This window comes from Rhinopithecus bieti, unplaced genomic scaffold (genome assembly GCF_001698545.2).
Source record: "Rhinopithecus bieti isolate Rb0 unplaced genomic scaffold, ASM169854v2 scaffold_51732, whole genome shotgun sequence".
NCBI lineage: Eukaryota > Metazoa > Chordata > Mammalia > Primates > Cercopithecidae > Rhinopithecus > Rhinopithecus bieti.
Genome location: NW_016821090.1, coordinates 890,978 through 908,422, shown reverse-complemented (window position 1 = coordinate 908,422; position 17,445 = coordinate 890,978). Strand labels below are relative to the sequence as shown.

General features: G+C 41.4%; 1 protein-coding gene and 1 pseudogene across 1 annotated transcript in view; one reads left to right on the top strand and one right to left on the bottom strand.

Moving 5' to 3' along the window:
- ELMO1 (engulfment and cell motility 1) overlaps positions 1-17,445 on the bottom strand; it is a 588,614-nt gene that overhangs the window by 498,697 nt on the left and 72,472 nt on the right. The window lies entirely within an intron of this gene.
- On the top strand, positions 13,388-13,947 carry LOC108520690 (40S ribosomal protein S10 pseudogene; annotated as a pseudogene).

Below are 17,445 nucleotides of genomic sequence, written 5' to 3'. Positions count from 1 at the left end.
GTTAGCCAGGATGGTCTCGATCTCCTGACCTCGTGATCCGCCCGTCTCGGCCTCCCAAAGTGCTGGGATTACAGGCTTGAGCCACCGCGCCCGGCCCATAGATACATTTTAAATGTATATCCTGAACCCAAGCCAACCAACCTACCTACTTTCCTTCCTTCCTTCCTTCCTTCCTTCCTTCCTTCCTTCCTTCCTTCCTTCCTTCCTTCCTCCCTCTCTCCCTCCCTCAAATAGCCAACTGCCTACTTGACATAGCTACTTGGGTATCTCACAAGCATCTCAAATTTAACATATCAAAAACTGAACTCTTTCCTCCAGAAGCTATTTTTCCTTCAGATTCCTCACATTAGAAAATGGCTTTGTGGTACACCTTTACACCAGATTTCCTGCTTTCCCTCTTCAAAGCACTCTAGGGAACTGCACTTCTAGCCCTCTTGCAGGATAAGGCCACAGCCATATACATGACTCTTGTGGCTAAAGACATGTGAGTGGAAGTGACAGAGGCACTGGAGAGCCAGGTTCTCTCTTCCCTTGCCACAGTGAATTTGGTAGAACCTGAACTGATATGGAAAGCAGATTAGACCACTGAGTTTGAGGACAGCTGCTCTGGAGGGTCACTTGGACTTATAGCAGATTTTGCAAGACTGCAAACTCCGTTGCCGTGGCCTGAAATGTTGAAGCTGCTGTTGACACAGCATGAACTAGCCTCCTCTGAGGACTTCAGGGCCCTCTGACAACTTCAGGTGCTTGTGCCAGACCAAGGAGTCCTTCTTCAAACTCCTTCTCCCTCCCCTCCATGTCCCAGCTACCACCAACTCAACCCTCACAAACATTCCCTAGGGCAAACCAACATTTCCCACCTGGGCTCTTGCAAGAGCCCTTAGATCTATTCTCCACATAGCCTCCAAAGTCGAAATCACAAAGACTTTCAAACACCTCCTCTGTTTAAATCCCTTCAATGGCTCCCCACTGCTCTCAAGCTCAAATCCAAAGTCTTTAACATGGCCCACAAAGGCCTGTGTGATCTAACCAGGGCCCACCTGTCCTGACCTCATCCTGGGCATCCATCCATCTCTCTCTCCCTCACCCCATTCCTCTCTCCTATCCCCATCCCACGTCAGTGGCTCCAGCCCTCTCTCAGTTGCCCAAACATGCCAAGCTCCTACCATGAAATGCAGTCTCTCTTCCCCTCCATTTTTCCTTTCTACCCCCAGTTACTTGAAATCACTCTAAAGCACACCTACCTCCTTTCACTTCTCCCCTTTCATTTTTTGCTGGAAAGGGGAAAATAAATCTTGAATGTGCTTGCCTTTGAGTCAGAAGACAAGAGGATGAGCTATGAAGTTAAATTCTCAGAAATCACGTGACCATAAGATCTAAACATTGGTAGGAGTTGAAAGAGAAGGAAGACACCTCCAGGGCTTAGGAATCAGGGGACAGAAATTAAACCAACTGACTAGAAAACCAAAGAAGCCAGGGAAGAGTTCAGTAGAAAATCACACCCTAGGCCTAGAAGGACTCTGCGTCCCCACAGCCACCACCACCCACTCTCACCCATGCTTCTTCATTTGACTAATGCAAATCCCTCCGGAATCCCTCTCTCCATTCAATTCTGACTAACACTCTACCAAGGCCTTAGGCCTCTCTGATATAAAGGAGTCCTCTCCCCAAAGAAGTCAGACAATACCCCCCCACCATACCCCATCCCTGGGCCAATATAGGGGCAAAGGCTGACATGTTCTCAGCAGGCCAAACTTCAATCCTCAATCAGGGTTTCCCTCAGAACCAAAGACTCTAAGCAGTTTTCATCTATGCCTTTATTAATATAAAATGAGACTCCAGAGAGACACAGGGGATCCTCCCATGGTTGAGTGTATTCTGCCAAATATGTATTCTGCCAAATATGATGTTAAATCTATGACTAAAATTGTTCCCAGTTTCAGACAACAAGCAAGAATATTGAAACATATTTCTTCTTAAACTAGAGATCTCCTGAAGAGTTTTATTCACACTTGATCATTTTTGCTTTCACCTAAATACCTAAATGTTCATCCAATGGGAGAAAGAGACTTCTTCACTTGTTTTCAAAACCTTTAACACATAGGAAAATAACTTGTAGGTTCTAGAAGGCATGCTTTAATGCTTTAATTCTGGCTTAATTTTTTTTTTTTTTCCAGAATATTTACCTTCTGTAATTAAGATAGGGAAAATTCAACTCAAAACCAAATTTCCTCTTCTTCTCAATTCACCATCTTAAAATTTGGCAAATTTTGCTTAAGGAAGGAGAGCAAACTCAAGTGTTTTGTGGACACATCCTGTTTTTCAGGCACCAGACAGCTAAGGATATTGGCTTTTCTATCACCATTGATAGAAAGATAACACAAAAAGTGAATCCTATTGAAGGTGGGTCAGAAGCATCTTCTTAACAAAGCTCAATGTTTTCATAAACTCTTTGTGTCAAGGCACTTGGTAGCTGTTAACAATTCCTGGATGATGTCCAAAATGCCATTATATTTGACAGTTCTGAATGACTGTCATAACTTGAAAGGTTAGAAATGTGAGTGGGCTTTTTAGTTTTTATCAAACAGAAAGTTCCTCACCCCGACATGTTTCCACCTGAGCCTGCCGAGAATGGGAACACAACGGTAGTTTTCCTGTCCATTCCCACCAAATGGAAAACACAGCCGTCCCCTCTTACGGAAATAACTTCTAACACCAGGCCACCTTTCCACTTTGTGTTTTAAATTCTATGATGTGATCCTAAATTCTTGCAGTAATCAAAGGCTGTGAAACTTCAGAGTGAAGGGTCTTTCAAAAGGACACCGGAAAATAAAAGAGGTTGTTTTGCTGAGCACTGATCAATTCCCCAGCTGGCTGCAGGGGATCCTACTGAAGGATGGCCAAGATAAGAGTAGACCCAGGAGCTTCCGAGCTCCACAGAGTCAACTCTGTACCCAAGCTCCCTCTGGTTGGTGTGGACCAACACCAAAGTCACCGCAGGACAGAACGGGCAGCAGAACACCTGCTCAACAGTGGACCTGAGGAAGCTCTCCCGCTGGAAAAAGCAGAAAAGAAGCCTTCTACCCAGCATGGGTGAAGCACCAGCTCTCAAACACCAACTACTCATCTCAGTCATTCTTTCTTATGACCAAAACTTTGATTTCAGCCATCATAGCAGCTCAAACCCAGGGTGAAAACAACACAGGAAAAAATGTGGCTTCTGAGGTAAAGTGGGGAGTTGAAGAACTAACCAATGCATGAATCAATGCAGACAACCTGAAAATTCTTCTTTCCTGAATAGTAGGTTCCTTTCTCTCAGTCACTTAAACAATTTTTCCAGCTCACTACTTACTTTTTCAAGGCAGAGACATAATAAAGTATTATCATAAGCACCTTTCTCCCTCCTGTATTGTCATAGTATCAAATGTGTGCAGTGTTTTTAAGCTTCACAGGTATGAAAATGTAAAATGGCTAATATGAATTGTAGAACCTACTGGAGAATACAGCCACTACATTGATAAGAAAATATCTGATAGATGAATGCCCAAGATGAGATTTCACTTCCATTTACCACTTACAGGGACCTCTCCACCAACAAGGTTCCCAAGTTTATTAAAATGACCTAGAAGTTGTTTCTAAATTCTAAGTTGTTTCTAAAAGCACATCATATTCAAAGGGGCTAAAAGATGAGAAAGAAAATTCAGAAAGAATGCCCTGATTTTTACTCCTTGATTTCTATAGCATGTATTCTTCTACAAGACAAAGGAAGAAACTATCGCCATATCCTTTCAGTGGTCTCAAAAGAATATCCAGCATTTTTTTTCTTCAGAGTTAAATTACATTACATACAATAAAAATAAAAATTATTATTAATAATCATTTTATATCAGACTGTAGCATTAACTATTTCTCATATATTAAGAAAACAAACCACCCTTTCAATATCTAAATCACTTCATCACACATAGGGTCTCTGTGAGGAAGGTCAGCAAATATTGCCCTATAATATCATTTTATCAACAGGGGATTGAAGCAAAGAAGTTAAGATCCAGTTCAAAATGAGATCATTCCAATCTCCCAACACCTAGAGTTTAGAACAGGAGCACAAGCAAGACCAAGTTCTGGAGTCACACATGAATCATTTATACTTGGTTAAGTTAGATGTTTCTACCTGGAGAAGGAAGTCAGACTGAGAATCTCCCGTCCTCACATAATGACCCTCTACCACAGAGGAAACTCAATGCTGGCTTATTCCTCTGTAATCTCCCCCTGGTATCATCACCTCCCAACGTGGTGCAGTGAGCCAGGCCAACTTCAGCAATAGCATTCTCCAAACTCCTCTAAGGGAGAAAGAGAGATTCTGTATTCATTTCAAGAATATTAACAACAAGCTTGTTCCCATCAATCACTGAGTTTGGAGATTCTGAGACAAGAGTGAAGACCAGGATGCATTCTTATTCCCAGAAATCAGATAACAGACTGATGAATTCTTTGAGAAAGTAAACAAAAATATTACGTGCCTCTAAAATATACTTACACAGTTTCATCACATCAATAAAAGCAAAATCTCTCTAATGAGGATCTTGCAAGTCCAGCATTTCCTGGCCTCTGTCTCTTTCTCTGTCACCTACCAGTTTCTCCTGGCTTGCTCTCTTGTGACCACACCTGACTCCTTCAAGCTCCCCAGACTCACCACACTGTCATTCATCTGCTGTTCCTGAACTTCCCGCAGCTGACTTGCTCACTGTATTTGGGGCTCAGACCAGAGGTCATCTCCTCAGGGCAGCCTTTCCTAGGTAACCTAATGCCAGTAAAATGGGCACACACACATTCCCAGTCATCCCTCCCTCTCTTTCTCTCTCCCACTCACTCCTTCACTCACCGCATCACTACCTTGCAATGCTACACAGTGGCCTATGTGTTTATTGTCTGTTTCCACTCTGGAGAGTCAACTCTATGAGGGCAAGGATGTTTTCTTCACCATTTTACCTGTGGTCACATAGTATGCTATCAATGAATATCTGGCGAGTGAATAATTGAATGAAGGAAGAAAAGGATCAGATTGGAAGGACACCACTGATTTCTTAGACACTTTAAGAAAATTCTTCAGGAGTACAGTGAAAAATAACAGGCTACAGGTGCAACTCGCTACGTTTGTGACATGGAAGACTAGAGAAGACCAAGGAAGAAAGAATAGGTTAGTTAAGCATAGTGCAAATTGAATATCACCAATGTGTAGCAGGAAAAACTGGTGGGCCACAGTTATGGAATCAGAATGCTCTAGGTCCCTACCAGAAACAAACAAGCAAGCAAACAAAAGACACTGGAAACAATAACCCAAATGAGGTAATTTGTATGAAATTATTTTATAGCATATAAAGCAATCAGAAAATAAGTATATAGCAAGCATGTATTACCTCCTCCTATCTTTCCCTCCCCACTAATTTCCACTGCAGACATCAAAAACAATCATGGGCCGGGCGCGGTGGCTCAAGCCTGTAATCCCAGCACTTTGGGAGGCCGAGGCGGGCGGATCACGAGGTCAGGAGATCGAGACCATCCTGGCTAACACAGTGAAACCCCGTCTCTACCAAAAGTACAAAAAACTAGCTGGGCGAGGTGGCGGGCGCCTGTAGTCCCAGCTACTCGGGAGGCTGAGGCAGGAGAATGGCGTAAACCCGGGAGGCGGAGCTTGCAGTGAGCTGAGATCCGGCCACTGCACTCCAGCCTGGGCGACAGAGCAAGACTCCGTCTCAAAAAAAAAAAAAAAAAAATCATGGATAATAAATGTAACTCCTTTCTGCTACCGCCAAACAGGACCAATACACAAGTCAATCATAATTTTTTAAAGCATCTTAGGAAAGTAGGCAAATTAGGAATGGCAGAAAGCTTCCTTCCTAAAGGATGTCTACAGAAACTCTATAGCAATCATCATGCCCAACTGTGAGCCATCAAGCTTTTCCTTTAAAACCAAAAACAAGGAGAGGAAGTCAAATATCACTACCTCTACTCGATATTGTACTGGAGATCTCATTCTAAACATTTTAAGAATGGGAGTGGCAAATTTTTCATTATTCAGATAATATCGTTGTCTATCAGAAACTATTAGGATTAATAAGGCTTTATCAAGGTTTCTGAGTATAAATCAATATATTAAAGTGACTAGCATTTCTATACACGAGGAACAAAGCATCAGAAAGAACTATTTCTTAAATATACATTTCATGATAATAAAAAAACAAGAAGATAGTGTTGGAGTGCAGAAAATGATTCTTCACAATACAGAGCGTTGGCATGCTAAGTGCTTTGAAAAGTGAAAAGCCTCAGAAATAAGCCTCAGAACCAAGGTTTCTCTCTGACCTGCTTCCACCTCCCTGTCTCTGATCTTCTTTCCCAAAGCACCGGGAGGGACTCTCTTTGGAATTTCTTAAGACCCCACTCCTTAGGAATCTCATCAAATAGCCCAAAAAGATCAACCACCCAGGAAAAGAAGAGAAGAGACTGTAAGTCATCACCACATCCGGACAGGCTTTTCATCTATTCTCCTAAGGGCAGCTCTCATAGATTACCTGGGAGGCTTTATCTGCATAAGACGACCTGTGCTCACAGTGAAGTTCCATCCCTCACCTTCCTGACACCCCCCTCAGAGCTCAGGGGAACTTATTACTTACTTGCCCATTCTCTATCTCCTCTCTCCCATAAATGGAAGGGTATACAAGCATCTGGACTACACTGGGCAATTGGTAAATCTTTCTCATGTGATTTCCTGCATTGTGCACATTAAATACATTGTATGCCTTTCTCTCCTTTTCATTGGCCTTTTGTCAGTATATTTTCAGCAAGCCTTCAGCAGATGAAGGGGAGAAGCTTTCCCTCTTGGCCGCTGCAACACTTAGGAATATATGAAACAAAATTTTACAAGACATTTCTGTATAAAGCAATAAAAGTTATTGAAAAATATTAAAGAACACCAAAATAAATGGATAAACATACAAAGTTTAAGATTAAGAGAGCCCAATATTATAAAGATGTCAACAAGGTTATGTAACATTTATAGTCTGGAGAAGGACTTTCACCCATATAGAAGCTTGATATGTGCCAAAAGTGACAGCGCAGACCAGTGGCTGGTGGAGACGGGAGGGATGAAAATCCCTTATCTGAAATACTTGCGACCAGAAGTGTTTCAGATTTCAGATTCTTTCAGGTTTTGTAGTATTTGCATTATACCTGCTGGCTGAACATCCCTAATCCAAAATCTGAAATTTAAAATGCTTCCATGAGCATTTTCTTTGAGTGTCATGTCAGCACTCAAAAAGCTTTGCATCTTGAAGCATTTCAGATTTTGGATTTTCAGATGAGTGATACTCAACCTGTATTTAATAAGTGGCATTGGGACAATGTGGGGGCAAAATAAAATCAGCCTCTACTTTACAATGTACATTAAACAAAACAATTCCAGAGATTAACTATTTGAATGAAAAAGAAAAACAGACATCTCAGAAAATCTTAGGATACAAGAATAACCTAATAACCAACAGGTAAGAAGGATTTCTTAAGCAAGCTGTATATAGCCCAAAACATAAAAAAAAGAGACTGACCAATTCATCTACAATATAATTAAGAATACCTGCTTATTAAAATGTTTGATAAGAAAAAAAATCAAAAAAAATTTTAATAAGAAAAAAATAGAAACCACATATTGAAAGAAGATATCTTCAATATTGGGGCTCAGAAAATGCCCTGAAATATGGTGCCTTGACATGCTGAACTAATGAAGCAGCCTGAAGGTCTCCATCTGACCTCCCCCTACTCCCTCTGATCCTCCTTACTATTCAAAGCACCAGGACTGGCTCTCTCTGTAAATTCCCTTATCTGATTGAGAAAACTTCTAAAAGAAATGCAATTGCCTCAAAACCCCTTCCCTAGGAATCTCATTAAATAACCAGGAAACCTTAACCACCAGAGAAGAGACTAGAAGTCTCTATGCTCAGGACACCATGCCCAGTCAGCCTCCACCTCTGCTCTCCTGAGGGCAATTCCAAGGGAAGACCTGGAAGACTGTTATCTGCATAATAAGACCTTTGTTCACAATGCAGCTCTGCCCTTACCTTCCTGTAACTTGTCTGCAGCTACTATTTGTCCTTAGGTCCCATTCAGAGTCCAAAGAGAATCATTTACAAATCACTGGTGTGGTTTTTTGGGCCCATTCATTTATGGCTCTCCACCTCCTTCTCCCCAGTGAAAAGGATATTTAAGCATCAACCATCTGGTCCTTTCTTGAGTTTTCATATGTTTTGCATGGCTCCAGTGTTTAAGTACATTAATGAGTTTGTTATGTTTTTCTCTTGTTGATCTATATTTTGTTATAAAGGTGTGGGCTGTAACTCTTATGGTGGGGAGAAAAGGGATCACCACCTTCCTGCCTCTACAGTAACATCTATAATGAACAAAGATTTAGTACACAAAATATATAAAGAACTCCAATGAATCAATATGAAAAGGACAAGCAACCCAAAAGGCATATCCAGGCATTTAATGAAAAAACAAGAAGGTCAATAAACCTATAAAAAGATGTTCAACCTCATTAGTAATCAGAGGAATGCAGAGACCCCCATGCTGACACCATTTTACACCCAAAAGGCTAGAAAATGTATATAATCTGACAGCCCCCAAGTTTTGGCAAGTATGTGGAGCAACAGGAACTTTCATGTACTCCTGGTGAGAATTAAAGTTGGCACAGCTACTTTGGAAACAAGTTGGCATTGCCCAGTAAAACTTTAGGTGTGTGTAGTCTTCAACACAGCATCTCCTCTCCTGGGTATACATCCTGGAAAAACTCTTGCTCATCTACACTAAGAGAGATGGACAAAAATATTCACAATATCCTCCTAATAGCGAGAAAATGGAAACAACTCAAATAAATGTCTATCTCTCCTGAGAAAAGTTAACTGTCCCATATTCATAAAATGGAATATACTCTGAAGAATAAAAATGAACTACATCTACATGGGTGAACTACGCTCTCATAGTTGAATCTCGGAAACATAATGTTAATATTGAACAAGCCACTGAAAAACTCAGAGAGAATCATTCCACTTTTATAAAGTTGCAAAAAACATATTATTAATGTTTATGTAATCCCAAAATAAAACAAAGAAATTACTAATAAAATATTCAGGACAATCTTTACTTGAGTTAGGGAAGAGAATGGGATCCAGGCTTGAAAAGTACTGCTAGCATTATATTTCTTAGGCTGCATGATGGGTACATGGATATTCATCTTATAATTCTTCACTAAACAATACATAGATGCTCTAATGCATCATTTGCTTATATCGTATACTTAATAAAGGTTTAACATTTCATTATAATCTATTATGAAACATTTAGTTTTAGCTTTCATTTATTTGGAAAACTTACTTATGTGAAACACCAAACTTAAGCACGGTAACAAAACGGGGGGGTTCCTTCAGTAACAAATATGAAAATATATTTCAATTGGCTATGTCTTTGGAAACTCCAAGCAATGCAGAGGAATCTACAATCTGCTAATGAACGCTTCTTTTCTTTCCTAAAGAAGTCAGGTGCACATTTTCTATTAAGGTAGAGTTTAGTAACTTCCAGATTGAATAGCACAGGATAACAGCAGTCTCTCCTGGTTCTCCTAATTAGTGAACTGTTTCTTATTCGTTGCCTGAATTTCCTCTTCTCACTCATCCCCTGCATTTAGTAGTCACTCTCTCCATGAGTTGCGAAGAGCAGCTGATTGCCCTTCCTTGCAGTGTGATTATTTAGCAGCTCCTGGGAGATGATGGGGTTGGAGGAGGTTGGTTCAGAGAGAAATCAGGAAGCAACTGAGATGTAGACTAAGAAATACCTTCTCTCAGTGCCCTGTTACTAAAACTAATAACTAATAACTGTCAAAGGTAAAATCCTGAAATGACTTAAATTGCTACAAATACTGCTGGTAATTACCCTTTAGTCATTCTCTTGACCTTTTGCAGTGAGTATGTGATGAACATCGCCTCTGCTCAGTTTCAGTTAAAAAAAGATAGCACAGTTCCAAAACTCTAATTTGTTATAAAGAATCTAGTCTTGCCCCCACGTTTTAAAAATAAGGAAACTAACCCAAAAAAGTTAAGTGACTGAGGCATTTAAAATATGAAGAATGAAGACCATAACCTCTGAAGTCAGAGGGCCTGGGATGGAACCCTGGATCTATCACTAAACAGCCGGGGGGTGATTCTGGGTAAGTCGGTTAAGCTTGACAGGCCTCAGTTTCCCCATTTGTAAAATGGGAATGATAATGCTATAACTCATAGGGTTGCTATGATGATTAAATGATTGCAATGAGTCCCTGGTACATAATACATGTTCAATAAATGATCATTATTATTTTCAAGCAGGTCAAAATAAAATTTTCCAGGAATTTACATTGTTATCCCTCCTAACTTACACATCTCATTTTTAAAGTTATAGCAATTTAACCATGAGTGCTGTTTATAAGTTTGAATTACATTAATAAAATTTTCTCTCTTCCCCAGGGCTAACAGAAACATATGCAAGTGTATTTCAAACTAATAAAAATGCAATAATTTCATAAACAACTGTCACCCTACTTTCTGCCAGTCCCTTCAGTGTAGTTTACATATTTAAAGGAAAATTTCCACCATATTTCTAGATTAATCCCTCACACATTAGGGGATCTGGCAATTGGTGCTTCTCAGCACACTTTTTCATCATTATCTATTTTTCTAACCTGGCAAGGAGCAGAAGGGAACAATTATCATGAGATAACATCTCTTCCAGTCAAACAGGCTCTTAATGATGGTAAATGAAGCCAGAACCAGCCCTGTATCCTAAGGCTACTAAAGGAAGAGCCAGACGTCCACAGCTAGTACAGAAGTGGCACCCGTGCTGTGTCACCTATAGGGAAACATCACACAGACAGGTAAATGGTTCTGTCTGAAATCCTGTCCACTGTCTGCCTTGAGAGTCAGCATTTCATGATGCAGCAGGAGATGGAATCAGGTGTAACACTGAAGACGGCGCTAGCAGAGGTCGGTTCTGGGAAAGGCACACTTACCCTAAAGTGAAAAACAAATCATTTCACCAATCCAACAAGCAAAAGTGGTAGTTTAATCAATTTACACTTTTGTAGCAAATCCCTCTCTGTTAAGTATTTTGCTTTATTTTTTCATTAAAAGAATTACAAGGTAGCCGGGCACGGTGGCTCATGCCTGTAATCCCAGCACTTCGGGAGCTTGACGGCGGCAGATCACCTGAGGTCGGGAGTTTGAGAGCAGCCTGGCCAACATGTTGAAACCCCGTCTCTACGAAAAATAATTTTTAAAAAATTAGCTGGGTGTGGTGACACATGCCTGTAATCCCAGCTATTCAGGAGGCTGAGGCAGGAGAATAGCTCGAACCCAGGAGGTGGGGGTTGCGGTGAGCCAAGATCATCCCACTGCACTCCAGGCTGGATGATAGAGGGAGACTCCATCTCAAAAAATAAAAAAAAAATCCAAGACTTATTTGTTTATGGTGCTATTTTAATTTTTTAATTTTAGCAGTGCTTTTATTTTAAACAACTCAATACATTATTATAAACGTTTAATGGCTGTGCAAACAATTTGCACTCACTTTAAGCCAACACAACTACCAATGGAAGCTCAAAATCTAAACAGAACCAATCCTTAATTCTCAGTTCTCTCCTTCCCCTGCTGCCTCCGGGAGGCCTACTCTGAGCTCACCAAAGTCTCATGTTGAAGGCACCAGCAAAGCAGGAGCACCCAATCAATGAGAAAATAAAACATAATTTGTTACTTCATATTTCTAAAGATGTACTGAAGTCATCATTATGGGGAAAAGTACAGTGTTGGATTTTCTTACTTGTTTTATTGTTGTTTCTCATTTTAACTAGAGGTAGGGTGTGGGCACGATGCATGAAGTTCCCAAAGAGCTAACGTGGCCATGACCCAGCTTCCGTCTGGTTTTCCCAAGAGCTCTAGTTTATTATACCCTGAGAGCATATTTAAAATATTTAACAACAATACAGGATGCACAATGATCCATCGGAATGAATGCGGGTCCTAACACCAGTATGCCAATGAGTCCTAGCTCAGGGTCACCTAAGTACCCACAGGGAAAGAAGGAGAGGGGAGGCTGAGGCTTTGCTGTTGTTATGCAACCATCGTGTGTAACTATATTAGTATCCAGCTCTCATTTCTCCATGTTGTCCGAGAACTAATGATTTTTTTGAAATCTTGCTGAAACCTATATATGCTATATCCAATGCATCATTACTGCTTGCCAGATAAAAAAGAACATTAGTTAGTTGTTTAAAAAAATCCCTTGGCACCGGCGCGGTGGCTCATGCCTGTAATCCCAGCACTTTGGGAGGCCGAGGCGGGTGGATCATGAGGTCAAGAGATCAAGACCATCCTGGCTAATACAGCGAAATTCCATCTGAACTAAAAATACAAAAAATTATCCAGGTATGGTGGCACGCACTTGTAGTCCCATCTACTCAGGAAGCTGAGGCAGGAGAATCACTTGAACCCGGGAGGCGGAGATTGCAGTGAGCCAAGATTGCACCACTGCACTCCAGCATGGGGGACAGAGCAAGACTCCATCTCAAAATAAATAAATAAATAAATAAATAAATAAATAAATAAATAAATAAATAAATAAAAATCTTGGCTGGGTGCAGTGGCTCACGCCTGTAATCTCAGTACTTTGGGAGGCCAAGGTGGGTGGATCATGAGGTCAGGAATTCAAGACCGGTGTAGCCAAGGTGGTGAAACCTCATCTCTACTAAAAATACAAAAATTAGCCAGGCGTGCTGGTGCATGCCTGTAATCCCGGCTACTTGGGAAGCTGAGGCGGAGAATTGCTTGAACCCGGGAGGTGGAGGTTGCAGTGAGCTTAGATCATACCACTCCACTCCAGCCTGGGTGACAGAGCAAGACTCTTTCAAAATAAAAAAAGAAAAAAAGAAAGAAAGAAAAAATCTCTTAACTGCACAAAGTAATCTTGTTGCTCTGTTTCCATCTTCCTGATTATTCTAATATTTCTTCTCCCTAGAAGCAATGCAGCGCTCAAGAGAAGGCATAATCATACTGTAGCAGGTTACATTTCCCTTGCTAAACACTTGGTAACTGAAAAAAGAAAAAGAAAATATTTCTGTTTTTATAATCTAGTAAACAAATATTAAATGATTCCTAACCAAAAACCTGATTCTGGCAACATGACTCCTGAGCAGTAAACAAGCTAGGGAATAATAGCTGGTCATCACTCACCTATGCAGGTCTTAGCAGAATTCGGGCCCCTCCCATAGTTAGCCTTGTCTATGCCCAGGAATAGCAAGGGCAGTTAATTCGTGAGGTTCGAAGCGAGATGGAGTCAGGTATGATTCGAGCCCCGGTCCCGGACCCTATAGCCACCAAGATGTTGATGCCTAAGAAGAACCAGATTGCCATTTATGAACTCCTTTTTAAGGAGGGAGTCATGGTGGCCAAGAAGGATGTCCACATGCGTAAGCACTGGGAGCTGGCAGACAAGAATGTGCCCAACCTCCAGGTCATGAAGGCCGTGCAGTCTCTCAAGTCCCGAGGCTGCATGAAGGAACAGCTTGCCTGGAGACATTTCTACTGGTACCTTACCAATGAGGGTATCCAGTATCTCCGTGATTACCTTCATCTGCCCCTGGAGACTGGGCCTGCCACTCTATGCCGCAGCTGTCCAGAGACTGGCAGGCCTCGGCCTAAAGGTCTGGAGACTGAGCAACCTGCAAGACTCACAAGAGGGGAAGCCAACAGAGTTACCTGCAGACATAGTGCTGTGCCTCCTGGTGTCAACAAGAAAGCAGAGGCTGGGGCTGGATCAGCAACTGAATTCCAGTTTAGAGGAGGATTTGGTTGTGAACATGGTCAGCCACCTCAGTAAAACTGGAGAGGGTTATTTTGCATTGAATAAACTTACAGCCAAAAAAAACTTTAAAGAAATGAACAAACAAACAAACAAACAAAAAACCACTGATTCTTACAGCCCTTGAAGGAAGCGATGAACCAATTCAGTTAGCGAGGTTTAGAATTATACCTTTGATCACAGACCTGACCTAGTGCCCACTGTTTTTAAACATTTTTCTAAACCACCTTTGCAAAAACCTATGACAGTGAAAGAAATCTGACATACCTGAGTCCAACTTGCTTCAAACAGCCCTTCCTCATTCCTAGGCATAAACAAGGCTAACTGGGAGGGGCCTGAATTCTGCTAAGACCTGCATAGGTAAGTGATAACCAGTTATTGTTCCCTAGCTTGCTTACTGCTCAGGAGTCATGTTGCCAGAAGTTAAAAGATTTGTAACTTCTCTAATTGTTTTTATAGACAACATCATGATTGTAAAACCTAAGATTGGTCTTTGACATATGTTTCAGATTTGTTGCATTCTGGTGAACTGACTGCCACCTCAGGGACCTGACTCATCTCAAGGAGCTGATTCAATTAGTACCGTAACCCCCACCCAGAACCTGACTCAGCGCATGAAGACAGTTTTCCACACTCCTATGAGTTCATCTACAACCAATCAGCAGCACTCATTCCCTAGCTTCTTGACCACCGAATTGTCCTTTAAAAACGCTCGCCTCCAAGCTCTCAGAGAGGCAGATTTGAGAAATGTCTCCCGTCCTTCTGCTCGGCTGCCTTGTGATAACTAAACTCATTCTCTATGTCAACACTGCCATCTCAGTGTATTGGCTTTATCTGTGTAGCAGGCAAGAAAAACCCACTGGGGTGTAACATTTTCATTTATCAGAGATTAAAAAATTGCAAGAAATCTGTGAACTGGTAACTCACATCATCCCTTAATTATCCATTACCAATGCTCCTTGACTTTCAATGGAGTTATATCCTGTGAAGTTGAAAAGATCGTAAGTGAAAAATGCATTTAATATACCTAACCTCCAGGACATTCATTATAGCTTAGCCTAGTCTACTTTAAAGGAGCTCAGAACACTTACATTAGCCTACAGTTGGGCAAAATTGTGTGATCTCATGGCTGACTGCAAGTTTTGGAGAGTATTATACCTCATATTGCTAGCTCAGAAAAATATCAAAATTCAAAATTTGAAGTACGGTTTCTACTGAATGCTTGTTGCTTTTGCACCACTGAACCCCCAAAAATCTTAAGTTGAAGTCAGGGACCATCTGTAGTTAAAAATCTCTATATCCATAGGATGTGGCATATCTTACCTGGTTTCAGGAAAGTGAAGCTGCCAGGCCATATGTCTCGGGGGAGCCAAAGTGAAAAGTCACTTGAGGCAGATCTTCTGGGTTCAGGGATGAGTCAACACAGTGGCCTCACACAGTTATGTAAATGGAATACGCCAGTACCACCAACGATGGTAGAATGGGGAATACCACCTTTTTGTGACCAGAGGAGGGTTACCCCTCTCAATGCTCTTTGGTAGACAGAGCAGGTCACCTGGGAGAAGGTAGATATACTTGCGTGCGGATGGGAGACACTTCCAGGAGCCCTTTTCTCCTGGCATTCAATTTAGACTCTCTGATGGGCCAGGATTCTTCTGAGAGGAAAGGAAATTTAGGGTCTGAAGGGATGAACAGCCCACCAAAGAAGTATTCTGAATTTAACCAGAACCTCCGGGAAATCCAGCCACCATTGAACCCCCTCAAAGGGTGTTTGCTATGTGGGAGAAGCCTGCCCCTTGGCACCAGGAAGTACAAAATCAGTTGCCATAAGCATCAAAAAGCACAACAGGGCCTGCTATACTTCCCCAGTGAAGCTCTGCACTACTCTTATTTGTTAAATTGGTATATAAATTTACCTGTCTGTGCAGCACTCATCAAAGAGTACTTCAGTATATGGAAATCAACCTTGTCTTTTCTCCTTTTAGTCTGTCTATTGACAGTTAATGCACAGCCCCCATCCCTCAGACCATGCAACCCTAAGAGGAAAAGTTTTCTTCCCAAGACAATTCCCAAAGATGGGAGGAGGAGTCAGAAGTCCAACCCAAGTTCAGAAACAAAATCCGGAAGTCCCTATGGATAGGTTGGTCCAGCTGATGGCATGGCTGCCACTGAAGTTTCTACAGTCCCAGCATGCTGGGATGGAGACTCTGCCCTGGGACAGCAGCTGAGCTTGGGAGTGAACTGAAAAGCTATAGCCTCAGAAGGTCAATGCTGGGGCACTGTCTGGCCTGTACACTAATTTAGAGCAGATAACGCTCCCCGTTCTCTCTCTTCCTGGCATCCTGAAGCAGATCTGAAACCTGCACCAGGGAAACCACAGAAGTTTGTGGAGAGAGGCAGAACTGAGGAGATGAGTATTAACCGACTTTCCACCTAATACATGCAAAAGAATGTCCAGAAAACTGATACGAAAATAGAAAGAGGGGTTACCAAATTTGGACTCTGAAAAACACAAATCTACAAATCTCCCTCCAGAAAAAGAGGGAGATGAAAGGAACAAATGTCTTTTAAAATTCCTACTGCCAGGGTATAAATGAAAAAAAAAAAAAAAAACTAATATTTACAGATGGTCTTCTATGTAAATGCACTTTAATTTGCTATATTCTTGACTCCGTGCCCCATGATCTACTTCTCCTTCAACATTTCCCCTTTCAGAAAATGGTACCTCTGTTCAAACAACCTGAAAATCATTCCTGATTTTTTTTTTTAATCTTAAACATTCATATTCAAAACCAACAGATCTGACCTTGTGAGTATCTCTTCCAAACCTATCTTCTCCTTTCACCTCTACTGCCACCATCACTTTTGCTTGGACCCCTACAGTAGCCTCCTAACTGGTCCTTTGCATTCACTTGCTCTTCCTTCCACTTCCAATTCCATACACTCCAGAGAACTATAAAATATCTTATTACTTCCCTGCTCAGAATCCTTCAGTGGATCCCCATTGCTCCTAGAATTCTTAACAGGACTTTATCTTGCATCACATTCTTCTTGTTCATTAGTTTTCAGCCACTAAGGTCTTCCTTGAAGGGGTTGGGCTCTAGACTGCCTCATTCTCCACCTGGAAAGCTCTTCTGCTGGTAGAATGAAGCTCATCTACCCATCTTGCTTTAAATTTCATCTTTTCAAAGAGGCCTTCCATGCCTCACCGTTCCAACTTCCCAGTTCGATACTTATTCTTGTCAAAAACAGCTTATTGTTATCCTTCATAGAACTGGTCATAATCTATAACTTGTGAACTGAGACATCAAAATAGATACCCCTTTATCAACTAAGATGGACTCTAAGGTTAAGAAAAGAAAGTTTTTTATGTGTTGAGGTGTCAGGACCCAGCTGGCATAGCAAATTTCCAAATTCCTATGGCTCTAAACTTCATAACAATAGGAGATACCAGACTCCTTCTAAATCTGATTTACAACCCAGGCCACTGCAACTCTGATTGGACAGAGGATGGGC